General features: G+C 44.0%; 1 protein-coding gene across 1 annotated transcript in view; it reads left to right on the top strand.

Annotated features, from left to right (window-relative positions):
• LOC126455676 (ATP-binding cassette sub-family C member 12-like) overlaps positions 1-13,383 on the top strand; it is a 518,625-nt gene that overhangs the window by 69,237 nt on the left and 436,005 nt on the right. The window lies entirely within an intron of this gene.

Below are 13,383 nucleotides of genomic sequence, written 5' to 3'. Positions count from 1 at the left end.
CAATCTCTTATCATCTGTTCATCTGTCCGGAATCAAAAATTCTGACCAGACAGCCAGAGATAGTGGTTTTTATGTGTGTGTGTGTGTGTGTGTGTGTGTGTGTGTGTGTGTGTGTGTGTGTGTGTGTGTGTGTGCGTGTGCGCTTGTGTGAATGTGTGTGTGTTTTTCCTTTCTGAAGAAGGCTTTGGCTGAAAGCGTATAAATAACAGTCTTTTCGTCATGCTTATCTGCAACTCGATGTGTCATCTTTATGCTGGATCGCAAATATGTCATTTTCATAATCTTGTTGGTATTCCAGTCTGGACTTTCCATTGTTAGAGATTGTGTTTTACTCAAGCAGGACTCCTCAAAATATGTTTCTTGTTCAGCCAGACACTTATGAAAATAGCGTACTTTTTCTGAAGAAAATCATAATGAGATGAAAGTACGTAGAATAATAAGTTGAATTTGCTGATATCATATGGCCTTCCAGCATCATCTCTGTAGCAACTGGTAGTACATATCGTGAACAAAAATATGATTGTTTGCAATATTGGTTTTTATCATCCAAGTGTCCAGTATTATGAGAGCATGATTAGTACATGTCAAGCATCCTGTAATGATGTAGCTTTAGAATAAAGTCATATATTATTTGCATATTGCAATAATTATCAATTGATGATAGAGAAATTTCAAAATCAGCGTGCTGGGCTGAGAACCCTTCCATGAGGGAGGCCTTGCTGTAGTACGTACGGGCCCACTGTATCACTGCTTAACCCTATGCATTCCCAAAACTGTAAACCAGCCCACAGATAACTGTGATAAAAGTGTTTTACTGTTACTGCAATCTGTTGAATGTCATACTCCATTGACATATTGAAAAAGACTGTGGAATGAAAGCTGTGCTGTACAAATGCAGACAACATGTTACTTTTTAATGTTGCATGATTATTTTTGTGAAGCCATTTGGGGTTGTCATCATTCTTGTCACGTTATCTGGGAACTCAGTTTCATTTTTCTTTCTTTTCATTCTTTTCTTGTTTAAAAATGCTCCATATCATATTTGCTTTATTTTTATAGTGTTCTATACTTAATTAGTGATACATTTGTCACATTATTGATAATAACTGAAGTGTATTTAAGATATACACAGTAATGGAATTTAGACTCTTTATTCCATGTCCTTTGAATTAAGTATAACTGTCTCTTCCTGGCATAAGACACTTCAGTTTCAGGTGTCCTTTATTATATTTCTTTTCCTCTATGTAACAAAAACATTAGTCATGCTGCTGAAGAGATATGATTAACAAAGAGTTAAAAGTTGTATCTACACTGGGTACTTTGTAACTCTTTCCATTTTTCTTTCCATAATTTCTCTCTAAATATTGTAATTAAATTGTTGAGCCTGTAATACGGCTTTTTCTCCCATGATCTAATTCCAGTGGGTTAGCATTCCTTTTATAAACACAATGATAATTAAACCATTCAAGTTTGTTTTTAAATCTAAAATGTGGATTTAATGAGGATCTGAAGAAAAAGAGGTTCCTAATTGCTGTTTCTATCTATTAAGAAAGATTCAAACATTTGAGCTTGCTTGCTTTCACTGCCTCCTTGTCCAAGAGCTTCTCAAATATAGGGCCACAGTTTCCAACATACTGCTTATTATGAGCTCAAATTTTGCATGAGTTCATTTAAAGTTATATCTGTACCCGTACTATACTTGAACAAAATCTGACATGGAAGAGAGGGAAACTATTTAAAAATGTGATCTCTTGACTTGGGATGATCCATTGGTGATGAAGAACCAGGGCAGTTGTGGCTGATGAAGTTGGGGCCACAGATTGTACAGAACAGGTGATCATGCCAAAGGCAACCTGTGGGACAGCACCTCCAGAGTTGGTCCTCAGCAGAAACCCCATGCATCCAGTGGCTTTTGGTTTCCAGATGGTGGCTAGAACCCAGGTCAGATAGTCGCAAATGATTGTGCCCACAACAGAATGCCAGTATTCTACCAGCCTTGGGCTGGAAACTGGGAATTATGAGGGTCCAGTAGTGAGAGCATAGTGAGAATGATCTGAGGCTCTTCCCTAAAAATGGCATGGCCCTGTAAATGGTCTTGTGTCCATCAGCCATTGTAATTTAATTTATTATTTACTACAGAAATTGATTGGTAATGTTGATTGTTGCCGACTTACGTGATGGACCTTAATCAAAATGATATTTAATTCAATTTTGATTTACAATTAAATTCTTTTGTGAAGTTCTCTTTTTTAACAATATTAATTTTCAGTGGAATTAGACTCGCTGAATGTTAAAACATGAGTATATAAGTTGAACAATGGAATTAACTTTTCATATTAATTTTCTCGACTAGTCAGCTCACTTTAAAGCAAAAAATCTTTAGTTATTATCATTCCAATCCCGGGAGCGGAAAGACTTACCTTAGGGGGAAAAAAGGACAGGTATACAATCGCGCGCACACACACACACACACACACACATCCATCCACAGTGTGTGTGTGTGTGTGTGTGTGCGAGTGTATACCTATCCTTACCTGCACTTTCGTTTGGTAAGTCACATCATCTTTGTTTTTAGATATATTTTTCCCACTTGGAATCTTATTCCACATGGGAAAAATATATTAAAAAGAAACATTCCATGACTTACCAAACGGGAAAGCGCTGGTAGATAGGCACTAACACCAACCTATCAGAACTCCGGAGATGGGAACTTGCCCTTCAATATATCCTCTCTTCCCGTTATCCACCAGGCCTCAACCTCCACTAATTTCAAGTTGCCGCCACTCATACCTCACCTGTCATTCAACAACATCTTTGTCTCTGTACTTCCGCCTCGACTGACATCTCTGCCCAAACTCTTTGCCTTTACAAATATCTGCTTGTGTCTGTGTATGTGCGGATGGATATGTGTGTGTGTGCGAGTGTATACCTGTCCTATTTTCCCCCTAAGGTAAGTCTTTCCACTCCAGGGATTGGAATGACTGCTTACCCTCTCCCTCAAAACCCACATCCTTTCATCTTTCCCTCTCCTTCCCTCTTTCCTGACGAAGCAACAGTTGGTTGCGAAAGCTTGAAATTTTGTGTGTGTGTGTGTGTGTGTGTGTGTGTGTGTGTGTGTGTGTGTGTGTGTAGGGAAACATTCCACGCGGGAAAAATATATTTAAAAACGAAGATGATGTGACTTACCATACGAAAATGCTGGCAGGTTGATAGAAACACAAACAGACACATACATACACACAAAATTTTAGCTTTTGCAACCAATGGTTGCTTCATCAGGGAAGAGGGAAGGAGAGGGAAAGACAAAAGGATGTGGGTTTTAAGGGAGAGGGTAAGGAGTCATTCCAATCCCAGGAGCGGAAAGACTTACCTTAGGGGGAAAAAAGGACAGGTATACACTTGCACACACACACATATCCATCCGCACATACACAGACACAAGCAGAAATTTGTAAAGGCAAAGAGTTTGGGCAGAGATGTCAGTAGAGGCGGAAGTAAAGAGGCAAAGATGTTGTTGAAAGACAGGTGAGGTGTGAGCGATGGCAACTTGAAATTAGCGGAAGTTGAGGCCTGGCGGATAACGAGAAGAGAGGATATACTGAAGGGCAAGTTCCCATCTCCGGAGTTCTGACAGGTTGGTGTTAGTGGGAAGTATCCAGATAACCCGGATGGTGTAACACTGTGCCAAGATGTGCTGGCCGTGCACCAAGGCATGTTTAGCCACAGGGTGATCCTCATTACCAACAAACACTGTCTGCCTGTGTCCATTCATGCGAATCGACAGTTTGTTGCTGGTCATTTCCACATAGAAAGCTTCACAGTGTAGGCAGGTCAGTTGGTAAATCACGTGGGTGCTTTCACACGTGGCTCTGCCTTTGATCGTGTACACCTTCCGGGTTACAGGACTGGAGTAGGTGGTGGTAGGAGGGTGCATTGGACAGGTTTTACACCGGGGGCGGTTACAAGGGTAGGAGCCAGAGGGAGAGGAAGGTGGTTTGGGGATTTCATAGGGGTGAACTAAGAGGTTACGAAGGTTAGGTGGACGGCGGAAAGACACTCTTGGTGGAGTGGGGAGGATTTCATGAAGGATGGATCTCGTTTCAGGGCAGGATTTGAGGAAGTCATATCCCTGCTGGAGAGCCACATTCAGAGTCTGATCCAATCCCGGAAAGTATTCTGTCACAAGTAGGGCACTTTTGTGGTTCTTCTGTGGGAGGTGCTGGGTTTGAGGGGATGAGGAAGTGGCTCTGGTTATTTGCTTCTGTATCAGGTCGGGACAGTAGTTGCGGGATGTGAAGGCTGTTTTCAAGTTGTTGGTGTAATGGTTCAGGGATTCCGGACTGGAGCAGATTCGTTTGCCATGAAGACCTAGGCTGTAGGGAAGGGACTGTTTGATGTGGAATGGGTGGCAGCTGTCATAATAGAGGTACTGTTGCTTGTTGGTGGGTTTGATGTGGACGGACGAGTGAAGCTGGCCATTGGACAGATGGAGGTCAATGTCAAGGAAAGTGGCATGGGATTTGGAGTAGGACCAGGTGAATCTGATGGAATCAAAGGAGTTGAGGTTGGAGAGGAAATTCTGGAGTTCTTCTTCACTGTGAGTCCAGATCATGAAAATGTCATCAATAAATCTGTACCAAACTTTGAGTTGGCAGGCCTGGGTAACCAAGAAGGCTTCCTCTAAGCGACCCATGAATAGGTTGGCGTACGAGGGGGCCATCCTGGTACCCATGGCTGTTCCCTTTAATTGTTGGTATGTCTGGCCTTCAAAAGTGAAGAAGTTGTGGGTCAGGATGAAACTGGCTAAGGTAATGAGGAAAGAGGTTTTAGGTAGGGTGGCAGGTGATCGGCGTGAAAGGAAGTGCTCCATCGCAGCGAGGCCCTGGACGTGCGGAATATTTGTGTATATGAAAGTGGCATCAATGGTTACAAGTATGGTTTCCGGGGTAATAGATTGGGTAAGGATTCGAGGCGTTCGAGAAAGTTGTTGGTGTCTTTGATGAAGGATGGGAGACTGCATGTAATGGGTTGAAGGTGTTGATCTACATAGGCAGAGTTACGTTCTGTGGGGGCTTGGTAACCAGCTACAATGGGGCGGCCGGGATGATTGGGTTTGTGAATTTTAGGAAGAAGGTAGAAGGTAGGGGTACGGGGTGTCGGTGGGGTCAGGAGGTTGATGGAGTCAGGGGAATGGTTTTGTAGGGGACCTAAGGTTATGAGGATTCCTTGAAGCTCCGCCTGGACATCAGGAATGGGATTACCTTGGCAAACTTTGTATGTGGTGTTGTCTGTAAACTGACACAGTCCCTCAGCCACATACTCCCGACGATCGAGTACCACGGTCGTGGAACCCTTGTCCGCCGGAAGAATGACGATGGATCAGTGAGCCTTCAGATCACGGATAGCCTGGGCTTCAGCAGTGGTGATGTTGGGATTAGGATTAAGGTTTTTTAAGAAGGATTGAGAGGCAAGGCTGGAAGTCAGAAATTCCTGGAAGGTTAGGAGAGGGTGATTTTGAGGAAGAGGAGGTGGGTCCCGCTGTGACGGAGAACGGAACTGTTCCAGGCAGGGTTCAATTTGGATAGTGTCTTGGGGAGTTGGATCATTAGGAGTAGGATTAGGATCATTTTTCTTCGTGGCAAATTGATATTTCCAGCAGAGAGTACGGGTGTAGGACAGTAAATCTTTGACGAGGGCTGTTTGGTTAAATCTGGGAGTGGGGCTGAAGGTGAGGCCTTTGGATAGGACAGAGGTTTTGGATTGGGAGAGAGGTTTGGAGGAAAGGTTAACTACTGAATTGGGGTGTTGTGGTTCCAGCTTGTGTTGATTGGAATTTTGAGTTTTTAGAGGGAGTGGAGCTGGAAGTGGGAGATTGAGTAGATGGGAGAGACTGGGTTTGTGTGCAATGAGAGGAGGTTGAGGTTTGCTGGAAAGGTTGTGAAGGGTGAGTGAGTTGCCTTTCCGGAGGTGGGAAACCAGGAGATTGGATAGTTTTTCAAGGTGGAGGGTGGCATGCTGTTCTAATTTGTGGTTGGCCTGTAGGAGGATACTCTGAACAGCCGGTGTGGATGTGGGAGAGGAAAGATTGAGGACTTTTATTAAGGATAGGAGTTGACAGGTGTGTTCATTGGCTGAGTTGATGTGTAGGTGAAGGATTCGGTGGGTGAGGGCAATGGATTGTTCAGTTTGGAACTGGTATAGGGACTGATGGAAAGAAGGGTTGCAGCCAGAGATGGGAACTTTAAGTGTGAGGCCTTTGGGGGTAATGCCAAATGTCAGACAAGCCTGAGAAAATAAAATATGGGAGCGTAATCTGGCTAGGGCGAAGGCATGTTTGCGGAGGGAATGTAAATAAAACTTAATGGGGTCGTTGTGGGGGTGTTGTGAGGGTGACATGGTATTAGAAGGTGGAAGTGTAACATGAGGCTGAAATGAAAATGAAAAAAATATATATATGGGGAGAGATAAAGGTGAACTAGAAAGCAACTGGAGATCTGGTGTGAAAAAAGGCGAAAAAGTGTTGGTTAAAGCTGGGCTGTGTTGATCCTGTGGTGAACTTGGGTTGGTAGACAACGATGTGCATAAAGGTTAGGTGGTTGTGTTGCCGCCAAAACACGTTAAAGGGTGGAGAAATTCGGGAAAATTTCGAAAAAACTACGTGTAAATGTATTAAAAGGAGTGGTTTTGTGGTGGCAGATTATGAGAATGAGGCTAACAATTGTCTGATGAAGAAATAATGACGTTAAAACCTGTGGGAAGCGGCTAAAAATTATCAATGATGTGTGAAAAAACGGAAATGGAAATAAAGCGAAAGTTATTAGAACTGGCTGAAATGGTTGTTTAATAGGTGAAAGGAACTGTTTGTGAACTAGAAACGGTGGATTTTATAGTGGCGGTAGTGTTGAAAGCAGAAAAAAAATTTTTTTTTGGTTATGGTTTGGAAGTGGGTTACGTATTATTACGTATTACGTATTATTGAGTATATATCGGCGGCATAAAATTGTATAGTAGATTACGCTAAAAAGGAGAAGGTGAATACAAAGTGAAACTACTGGCAAAAAAACAGAAAGGGAAATAAAGACGACAGAAAAGATTTTGAAATGCAACAGTGACAATAACAAACATGATTGTTGGGTTCAAATTAATGATATGAATATAATAGGGAAACATTCCATGCAGGAAAAATATATTTAAAAACAAAGATGATGTGACTTACCATACGAAAGTGCTGGCAGGTTGATAGAAACACAAACAGACACATACATACACACAAAATTCTAGCTTTCGCAACCAATGGTTGCTTCGTCAGGAAAGAGGGAAGGAGAGGGAAAGACGAAAGAATGTGGGTTTTAAGGGAGAGGGTAAGCAGTCATTCCAATCCCGGGAATGGAAAGACTTACCTTAGGGGGAAAAAAGGACAGGTAAACACTCCCACACACATACATATCCATCCGCACATACACAGACACAAGCAGACATTTGTAAAGGCAAAGAGTTTGGGCAGAGATGTCAGTCGAGGCGGAAGTATCCAGATAACCGGGACGGTGTAACACTGTGCCAAGATGTGCTGGCCGTGCACCAAGGCATGTTTAGCCACAGGGTGATCCTCATTACCAACAAACACTGTCTGCCTGTGTCCATTCATGTGAATCGACAGTTTGTTGCTGGTCATTCCCACATAGAAAGCTTCACAGTGTAGGCAGGTCAGTTGGTAAATCACGTGGGTGCTTTCACACGTGGCTCTGCCTTTGATCGTGTACACCTTCCGGGTTACAGGACTGGAGTAGGTGAGGGTGGGAGGGTGCATTGGACAGGTTTTACACTGGGGACGGTTACAAGGGTAGGAGCCAGAGGGTAAGGAAGGTGGTTTGGGGATTTCATTGGGGTGAACTAAGAGATTACGAAGGTTAGGTAGACGGCGGAAAGATACTCTTGGTGGAGTGGGGAGGATTTCATGAAGGATGGATCTCATTTCAGGGCAGGATTTGAGGCAGTTATATCCCTGCTGGAGAGCCACATTCAGAGTCTGATCCAGTCCCGGAAAGTATCCTGTCACAAGTGGGGCACTTTTGTGGTTCTTCTGTGGGAGGTTCTGGGTTTGAGGGGATGAGGAAGTGGCTCTGGTTATTTGCTTCTGTATCAGGTCGGGAGGGTAGTTGCGGGATGTGAAAGCTGTTTTCAGGTTGTTGGTGTAATAGTTCAGGGATTCCGGACTGGAGCAGATTCGTTTGCCACGAAGACCTAGGCTGTAGGGAAGAGACCGTTTGATGTGGAATGGGTGGCAGCTGTCATAATGGAGGTACTGTTGCTTGTTGGTGGGTTTGATGTGGACGGACGTGTGAAGCTGGCCATTGGACAGATGGAGGTCAACGTCAAGGAAAGTGGCATGGGATTTGGAGTAGCACCAGGTGAATCTGATGGAACCAAAGGAGTTGAGGTTGGAGAGGAAATTCTGGAGTTCTTCTTTACTGTGAGTCCAGATCATGAAGATGTCATCAATAAATCTGTACCAAACTTTGAGTTGGCAGGCCTGGGTAACCAAGAAGGCTTCCTCTAAGTGACCCATTAATAGGTTGGCGTACGAGGGGGCCATCCTGGTACCCATGGCTGTTCCCTTTAATTGTTGGTATGTCTGGCCTTCAAAAGTGAAGAAGTTGTGGGTCAGGATGAAACTGGCTAAGGTAATGAGGAAAGAGGTTTTAGGTAGGGTGGCAGGTGATCGGCATGAAAGGAAGTGCTCCATCGCAGTGAGGCCCTGGACGTGCGGAATATTTGTGTATACGGAAGTGGCATCAATGGTTACAAGTATGGTTTCTGGGGATAATAGATTGGGTAAGGATTTGAGGCGTTCGAGAAAGTTATTGGTGTCTTTGATGAAGGATGGGAGACTGCATGTAATGGTTGAAGGTGTTGATCTACGTAGCCAGAGATACGTTCTGTGGGGGCTTGTGACAGGATACTTTCCGGGATTGGATCACACTCTGAATGTGGCTCTCCAGCAGGGATATGACTTCCTCAAATCCTGTGACTTCCTCAAATCCTGCCCTGAAATGAGATTCATTCTTCATGAAATCCTCCCCACTCAACCAAGAGTATCTTTCCGCCGTCCACCTAACCTTCGTAATCTCTTAGTTCACCCCTATGAAATCCCCAAACCACCTTCCTTACCCTCTGGCTCCTACCCTTGTAACTGTCCCCAGTGTAAAACCTGTCCAATGCACCCTCCCACCCTCACCTACTCCAGTCCTGTAACCCGGAAGGTGTACACGATCAAAGGCAGAGCCACGTGTGAAAGCACCCACGTGATTTACCAACTGACCTGCCTACACTGTGAAGCTTTCTATGTGGGAATGACCAGCAACAAACTGTCGATTCACATGAATGGACACAGGCAGACAGTGTTTGTTGGTAATGAGGATCACCCTGTGGCTAAACATGCCTTGGTGCACGGCCAGCACATCTTGGCACATTGTTACTCCGTCCGGGTTATCTGGATACTTCCCACCAACACCGACCTATCCTAACTCCGGAGATGGGAACTTGCTCTTCAATATATCCTCTCTTCCCGTTACCCACCAGGCCTCAATCTCCGCTAATTTCAAGTTGCCACCACTCATACCTCACCTGTCATTCAACAACATCTTTGCCTCTGCACTTCCTCCTTGACTGACATCTCTGCCCAAACTCTTTGTCTTTAAATATGTCTGCTTGTGTCTGTATATTTGTGGATGGATATGTGTGTGTGTGCGAGTGTATACCCATCCTTTTTTCCCCCTAAGGTAAGATTTTCCGCTCCTGGGATTGGAATGACTCTTTACGCTCTCCCTTAAAACCCACATCCTTTCGTCTTCCCCTCTCCTTCCCTCTTTCCTGATGAGGCAACAGTTTGTTGCAAAAGCTTGCATTTTGTGTGTATGTTTGTGTGGTGTGTCTATCGACCTGCCAGCGCTTTCGTTTGGTAAGTCACATCATCTTTGTTTTTAGATATATTTTTCCCATGTGGAATGTTTGCCACTAATATATATATATATATATATATATATATATATATATATATATATATATATATATATATATATAGACACACACACACACACACACACACACACACACACACACACACACACACACACACACACACACACGAAGCGCACTCCTACTACGGTAGTACAAGTTTATATGCCAACTAGCTCTGCAGATGACGAAGTAACTGAAGATATGTATGATGAAATAAAAGAAATTATTCAGATAGTGAAGGGAGACAAAAATTTAATAGTCATGGGTGACTGGAATTCGAGTGTAGGAAAAGGGAGAGAAGGAAACGTAGTAGGTGAATATGGATTGGGGCTAAGAAATGAAAGAGGAAGCCGCCTGGTAGAATTTTGCACAGAGGATAACTTAATCATAGCTAACACTTGGTTCAAGAATCATAAAAGAAGGTTGTATACATGGAAGAAGCCTGGAGACACTGTCACGTTTCAGATACATTACATAATGGTAAGACAGAGATTTAGGAACCAGGTTTTAAATTGTAATACATTTCCAGGGGCAGAGGTGGACTCTGATCACAATCTACTGGTTATGAACTGTAGATTAAAACTGAAGAAACTGCAAAAAGGTGGGAATTTAAGGAAATGGGATCTAGATAAACTGAAAGAACCAGAGGTTGTACAGAGTTTCAGGGAGAGCATAAGGGAACAATTGACAGGAATGGGGGAAAGAAATACAATAGAAGAAGAATGGGTAGCTTTGAGAGATGAAGTAGTGAAGGCAGCAGAGGACCTAGTAGGTAAAAAGACAAGGGCTAGTAGAAATCCTTGGGTAACAGAAGAGATATTGACTTTAATTGATGAAAGGAGAAAATATAAAAATGCACTAAATGAAGCAGGCAAAAAGGAATACAAACATCTCAAAAACAAGATCGACAGGAAGTGCAAAATGGCTAAGCAGGGATGGCTAGAGGACAAATGTAAGGATGTAGAGGGTTATCTCACTAGGGGTAAGATAGATACTGCCTACAGTAAAATTAAAGAGACCTTTGGAGAACAGAGAACCACTTGTATGAATATCAAGAGCTCAGATGGAAACCCAGTTCTAAGCAAAGAAGGGAAAGCAGAAAGGTGGAGGGAGTATATAGAGGGCCTATACAAGGGCAATGTACTTGAGGACAATATTATGGAAATGGAAGAGGATGTAGATGAAGATGAAATGGGAGATATGATACTGCGTGAAGAGTTTGACAGAGCACTGAAAGAGTCGAAACAAGGCCCCGGGAGTGGACAACATTCCATTAGAACTACTGATGGCCTTGGGAGAGCCAGTCCTGACAAAACTCTACCATCTGGTGAGCAAGATGTATGAGACAGGCGAAATACCCTCAGACTTCAAGAAGAATATAATTATTCCGATCCCAAAGAAAGCAGGTGTTGACAGATGTGAAAATTACCGAACAATCAGTTTTATAAGCCACGGATGCAAAATACTAATGCGTATTCTCTACAGACGAATGGAAAAACTGGTAGAATCTGACCTCAGGGAAGATCAGTTTGGATTCCGTAGAAATGTTGGAACACGTGAGGCAATACTGACTCTACGACGTATCTTAGAAGCTATATTAAGGAAAGGCAAACCTGTGTTTCTAGCATTTGTAGACTTAGAGAAAGCTTTTAACAATGTTGACTGGAATACTCTCTTTCAAATTCTAAAGGTGGCAGGGGTAAAATACAGGGAGCGAAAGGCTGTTTACAATTTGTACAGAAACCAGATGGCAGTTATAAGAGTCGAGGGACACGAAAGGGAAGCAGTGGTTGGGAAGGAAGTGAGACAGGGTTGTAGCCTCTCCCTGATGTTATTCAATCTGTATATTGAGCAAGCAGTGAAGAAAACAAAAGAAAAATTCAGAGTAGGTATTAAAATCCATGCAGAAGAAATAGAAACTTTGAGGTTCGCCGATGACATTGTAATTCTGTCAGAGACAGCAAAGGACTTGGAAGAGCAGTTGAACGGAATGGACAGTGTCTTGAAAGGAGGATATAAGATGAACATCAACAAAAGCAAAGCGAGGATAATGGAATGTAGTCCAATTAAGTTGGGCGATGCTGAGGGAATTACACTCCTGGAAACTGAAATAAGAACACCGTGAATTCATTGTCCCAGGAAGGGGAAACTTTATTGACACATTCCTGGGGTCAGATACATCACATGATCACACTGACAGAACCACAGGCACATAGACACAGGCAACAGAGCATGCACAATGTCGGCACTAGTACAGTGTATATCCACCTTTCGCAGCAATGCAGGCTGCTATTCTCCCATGGAGACGATCGTAGAGATGCTGGATGTAGTCCTGTGGAACGGCTTGCCATGCCATTTCCACCTGGCGCGACACCACTGGAGGCGGGCTGCACGATGTTGGGGCGTGAGCGGAAGACGGCCTAACGGTGTGCGGGACCGTAGCCCAGCTTCATGGAGACGGTTGCGAATGGTCCTCGCCGATACCCCAGGAGCAACAGTGTCCCTAATTTGCTGGGAAGTGGCGGTGCGGTCCCCTACGGCACTGCGTAGGATCTTACGGTCTTGACGTGCATCCGTGCATCGCTGCGGTCCGGTCCCAGGTCGACGGGCACGTGCACCTTCCGCCGACCACTGGCGACAACATCGATGTACTGTGGAGACCTCACGCCCCACGTGTTGAGCAATTCGGCGGTACGTCCACCCGGCCTCCCGCATGCCCACTATACGCCCTCGCTCAAAGTCCGTCAACTGCACATACGGTTCACGTCCACGCTGTCGCGGCATGCTACCAGTGTTAAAGACTGCGATGGAGCTCCGTATGCCACGGCAAACTGGCTGACACTGACGGCGGCGGTGCACAAATGCTGCGCAGCTAGCGCCATTCGACGGCCAACACCGCGGTTCCTGGTGTGTCCGCTGTGCCGTGCGTGTGATCATTGCTTGTACAGCCCTCTCGCAGTGTCCGGAGCAAGTATGGTGGGTCTGACACACCGGTGTCAATGTGTTCTTTTTTCCATTTCCAGGAGTGTAGATTAGGAAATGAGACACTTAAAGTAGTAAAGGAGTTTTGCTATTTGGGGGAGCAAAATAACTGGTGATGGTTGATGTAGAGAGGATATCAAAAGTAGACTGGCAATGGCAAGGAAAGCATTTCTGAGGAGGAGAAATTTTTTAACATCGAGTATTGATTTAAGTGTCAGGAAGTTGTTTCTGAAAGTATTTGTATGGAGTGTAGCCATGTATGGAAGTGAAACATGGACGATAAATAGTTTGGACAAGAAGAGAATAGAACCTTTTGAAACGTGGTGCTACAGAAGAATGTTGAAGATTAGATGGGTAGATCATATAACTAATGAGGAGGCATTG

This window comes from Schistocerca serialis, chromosome 2 (genome assembly GCF_023864345.2).
Source record: "Schistocerca serialis cubense isolate TAMUIC-IGC-003099 chromosome 2, iqSchSeri2.2, whole genome shotgun sequence".
Classification (NCBI taxonomy): Eukaryota; Metazoa; Arthropoda; class Insecta; order Orthoptera; family Acrididae; genus Schistocerca; species Schistocerca serialis.
The sequence above is the reverse complement of the archived record's forward strand: the minus strand, read 5'-3'. Positions and strand labels throughout refer to the sequence as shown.